The sequence below is a fragment of the Protopterus annectens genome, chromosome 2.part0 (genome assembly GCF_019279795.1).
Source record: "Protopterus annectens isolate FY-2018-M chromosome 2.part0, PAN1.0, whole genome shotgun sequence".
Lineage (NCBI taxonomy): Eukaryota > Metazoa > Chordata > Ceratodontiformes > Protopteridae > Protopterus > Protopterus annectens.
In genome coordinates this window covers 1,377,973,801-1,377,979,145 of record NC_056728.1, presented here as the reverse complement: position 1 = coordinate 1,377,979,145, position 5,345 = coordinate 1,377,973,801, and the positions used below count along the sequence as shown (strand labels likewise).

Sequence of the window (5,345 nt, the reverse complement as noted above, 5' to 3'; positions counted from 1 at the left end):
CATTAGGAAAAGAAAAGCCAGCTTTATTAATTTGGCTAATGTAATACTTAACCTTACAAACAAAAGATTGCCCACATGAAAGACTGAATTTGTAACAAATAAACATATCCAGTCATAAATAAGGGCAAAACAAATATTCAGTTTAAATAGGGAAAGTTAAATATGAGTTACTTTTTAGCTAATTATAATCTGTGATAAATAAATTATAGTTATGTGCTGCCAGTGACATGGGTTCAGGGTTCTGGTGAGATACTATTCCAGTCTGAGCAGGCCTGGACATCTGCCAGTAGCTCGTCTTTCCTGAGTGAATGCGTTTTTCAGGGTCAGTACCATAATGACCTTTACAGGAATTCATGGACAAAGTAAAATGATGTCCTCACTACAAAGCAAAAGCATGAAAACAGCAGCAGCAGTGACACACAACAACAACATGGTCATATTTCACCATGCTTATACTGTGTACAGAGTATGAAGATTCCTGACATGAATTACTTCACTGACCCATCACCATCATCACCACACACATTCCTGCAGTGGTAGCTTGCTTAAACCTGGGCTCAAAAAGATGAATTTTAGTCTAGAAAGAAATTGAAGATCATTCTAACGATGGAAACATATATGGCTGTGCCAAGTAACTGATGCAAGAGGACATCTGCCATGTTATTATCAGGATGACATGCTGAACATCTGGATATGTTAAAAACACGATTTGGTCTACTTTAACAAATAAAGAAATGTGTGTTTTAAATGTACTTGACAATAAGTACATTATTACAAACCAGGCACTATGTTACACCCTATTACTCTGTGCATGCTTTGTCACATTTTTAGTTTTTGGTCTCTCATTTACATTCTTTAACAAAAACGATACACATCAGAAGTAGTAGAAATGTAGTTATGTGTATGAAAGTTGAAACAACTCTGTTGCTAAAGGGCACAAAGAACACTGCCAGCTAACAGTGTCCTGGATCCTTCTTGTTGCAATGTAGTGGTATAGACTCAGACAAACAATAAACCTTCTCATTATTCTAAGTGCCCTATAAAAAACTGCAGATGATAAATATGACTCCAGCCTTTGTATTTTTTTTTTTTACTTTTTAATTCACTTTACCTTAAAAATAATAAGAAGCATATCATTTTACTATGTGATTCGACTTAAGTATCCAGAAAGAAGTAAACAGCTTACATTATCATGTTATTCTTTTGATTATATACTACCTAAAATTCACAAAAGCAGAGTTGGTTTATTTCAGAATAAAGTTCATTAGTATCAAATCTGGGTTGTGTCAGCTAGCCTAGAGCTAGATTACTTGCCTTGGATTCATGGAAAATGTACATCCAGCACAAGAGCTGTGCAAGTAAAAGAAGGCAATATGGGCAATCATGTTTCAGAAACAACTTTTGCCATTTTGTTGCAGTGCCAGCATCAGGACACACTTTGGCTATCTTGCAACGGACAAAACACGTATGCAGAAAAGTGTACACATAAAGGAGTCAAAGAAAAACAAAAGGCATCTGCCGATACAGCCATGTACTTGTGGCAAAAAGAGATGAACACACAAGTCACCAACAACGTGCATGCGTTAGTAAATTAGTGATATAAGTTTAGAAGAGTAAGGTCGCTCGCTAGTAAATAAATTGGTAACGTAAGGTTAGAAGAGTCGTGTCGCTTGCTAGTAAATAAAACTAGTACTAGAAGTTTAGAAGAATGGGGTCACTGGATATTAACAAACGCGGACACCTAAAACTGTGATGTTTATGGACCGGTGGAACTACAACTCCTCGGGTAGAGGAACTGAGCACTTGATCCATACATTTCTCTTGCAAGCGTGTAATGCACTAGAGACAGTTATAGTCTAGAGTGCTTGGACATCTTGCTGCTGTTTCACCAAGGGAGATTAGAACCCACTCATCTTATAAACTAGGAGATGTTATGCTAACCACTGCAATACGTGAAAAGAACGAGTTTGTAATTCCCTTTCGCTCACTTTATAAACTGCGCAGGCACAGACCACTCATTTTATTGGTATGTGTCTAATAGGAAACTGCCGTACATTTTCTCTATTACAACAATCTCTATTTTTAAATCATTTGCATTAAAACTCACCATATAAATATACAGCATAAACGGAGAAATTCACAAGATATGAACAAGAAACAGTAAGCATTTACATTTCACAGTTACAATACTGCTTTCCAGTAGGTGAGCCATACTTTACTAGAGTATTCCTAAGAAAACATTAATCACTCCTCCCCATTACCTGTTTAATTTTTTACAAACATACGGATATATTATAGGGAGGCACAGGCGAGCCAAACCCCGACAAGGTAAATTTAAGCAACTGTTAAAAACGTTACCAGAACGTTTATTTTGAAAGCCATGGAACTCTGTTATGTGTGATGTAGTACAGGGAGTTACATAATATAGAATATTACTGATAAACGTTTTTACATTATAAAAGTAGTACCTGTCCCACTTTTCACAGAACAGCCAGTGTCCTGTAGGGGGATACATAAAGCAGAAAATGTCCTGGGTATTTTAGAAGGAAAAGCTTTTACTTGTTATTGGTCTTTTTAACTTCACTCTTAATACTACGTAGCTTATTAATTTGCTAAACAGATAAGTGACACTGTCAACGTAAACTTTTCCACAAAAGCCTCTGCGACTGGTAACTCATGATATATATTTGGGGGTGTCAGGAAAAACATACAATAGCCTACAATCATTACGTTGTCACCGAAAACCTCCCAGCGCTACCTCGGACCTGGTGGGGGCAAAAATGTGGTTCCACTGGGGCTCGAACCCAGGACCTTCTGCGTGTAAAGCAGACGTGATAACCACTACACTATGGAACCCGACGATAATAAATTGTTTCTACGGTCGTTTATGAATGTACTAAAAAGCTGAAATATTTTTATGGAATATAAAAGTAATGATTGATATTACAATGCTACATTTCCAGCGATTTCATTGATGAAAAGTCCTTCATATTGTTAAATAAACGGTGTTATATTTCTAACAAAACGCCTTTCGGCTTTCCGTAAAGCATACGGTTTGAACATAAAAGGGATGGATCCCAGAAATCCGCTTAAAATACAAATCAAAATCAAACCTAGGACAGTAGTAAATACTTTTGCTTTGTTTTGCAAGAACTATACGTATTTTTATTCCGCCGTTAGCCAGTTACTGTACATCTCCTTTAACAAACACTTTTGCGAGCATGTTATTCTCAAGTCGAAACTAGATTTTACGCAGCCGTATACTAACCTTTGTACGTTTTCGACTGTCGTATTGTATTTGTCAGTGTTTATAACGAGTTTAGCCAGTGTATGTGATAGTTGAGTGAGACAAGGATAATAATTGTTCCCTCAGAAAGGGTGAGCTGCATTGTTATTTATTTCCTGAATAATGAGACGTATTCTAATACAATGTATTGCGTTCTTTCCACAGCGCAATCAAAAAGTCAGAAAACTTAAAAGACAGACAAGAAAAAAAATAATAAACAGGGACATCGTTCAGGTGAAACATATTTTCTGCCTCCTAAGACGGACTGCTGCGGGAGAAAACGTGGTGGATTACACTTAACAAATGACAAATGTGAAGTTCTACACCGCTTTTACTTCCCAAAAATGCATGCCAGTTCACACAGTCTATCGCGTTAACATCTCAAGTCACTAGTAGCATAGTAATATTATATGTCCAGAATTGTTCCTATTTGTCTGTTACTCTGCAGGTAAGAGGTTGAAAGCTATGCTTATTTAGCTCTGAATAGTTTTTGGCTATGACAGTTAACACGATACCCCGACCCCCATGTAGAAAAATGGGAAAAAGGAGGCTGATGATGATGACCAGACTAGTTAGTGACTATAATATTTATTCACTGATTCACTGACTGATTATAGGTACAACAATGTCCACGTGGTAAAGTACATTTTCAGTTAAGTGTGCAAACCAAGTAATCATCGACTTTTTTCAGCCTGTGCCAATTAATTTACTTCACGTAATATAGGTTCTGTTATGTAACCGTGCTCGAGTCTCGAAGACGTGCATGCAGAGCAAGATCCCCGATATGGGACGAGAACATCTGCGCAGCTGCTAAAGAAATTATGCTCCACCTGCTACTGTTAGGGCACACCATAGACTGTCATGCCCACATCCAGGCAGCAACTACATTCAACACAACCATCAAATCTTTAAAGATTCTGTTTTCGGACACCAGATTTGTAGTACTAGATGAGTTGTTTATGACAACTTGTCAGCCGCTGGTGTATTGCGTTACGGACTTACCTGCGTAATGCCTTCCTGGTTTGTGGGGGATGACCCGCCTGCTGATGCCGATGGGGAAGGAGAATCCATGAGCCCCGTTTTGTATTTCTCTTGTTGTCAAGTCCTTACTGCTTAGCGTTTCTCAGACAAAACCTTTACCGCGGGTGGAACTACATGGTGAAGGTTAATTCCCACGTTTAGTATTCAGAAGACGCATGATGACTAGGATGAAGTGGCAGTGTATGGGGTCTTGGGTGTCATAAACAGAGGGAACGAGAATAGTCGTTAAATGTTACAGACAGGTTGTTATTGAAACAGCTCGACAAAGACACAACTTTAACAGAATACACAGCATGAGGACCGCACGTAGACTGCGATATATTAACAGCAACGCTCAGCTGCAGGGAGGTTGGGCTTTGGATGAGATCATAACTCCCCAAAAAAAGGAACACGGGGTTACAGGAACGCGCTTGGTGCAGCTTACAGGCTGTACTTACACCTCCCAGTACCCCATAAAAAATTTACTGTATTTCATGCACAAAGAGTATCAGTAAAAAATTGTCCACAGTTGCAACTGGCAGAAGACAGGGACGTCACTCACTTTGGTCCTTAAAAATCCAGTGCAGTGGAAATGATGGAGATGGCAGGTTTTTTTCAGTACCCGGTGAAATTTAAAGCTTGTCACACATCGTGTCACCTATTTTTTTTTTCTTTTTTTTGTGAGGAAGTACTGAACAGTATATTAATATGTAAATTCTGTAAAAAACCAGTACAACTAGAAACTATCATTCAGGCTCTGGTGTGTACAGGCAGAATGCCAGTTCCAAAGCCCTCACCTAGGTACCTGTCGCTATTCACCTGGATGAAAATGCGACATTTTACTCGCGATAGCAGTGGGCACTGAGTGGGTGAAAAAAGGCTACAGGAAAAAGAAAGGATGGTTTAAGAAAGGCAGTATGTGGAAAGTTTAGGATTAAAAGACAAGGTGGGGTTTTGGGCACTCTGTTTAGGTCAGGGCAGATAGAATATGCGAAATGGGCGGGCTTGCTATTTTTAGAATGGGTTTCAATAATGAAGG

General features: G+C 38.6%; 1 non-coding gene across 1 annotated transcript; it reads right to left on the bottom strand.

Moving 5' to 3' along the window:
- Positions 1–2,783: 2,783 nt before the first annotated feature.
- On the bottom strand, positions 2,784–2,856 carry TRNAV-UAC. Its single transcript has one exon. It is a non-coding gene; the product is annotated as a tRNA-Val (tRNA).
- Between the last annotated feature and the right edge of the window lie 2,489 nt (positions 2,857–5,345).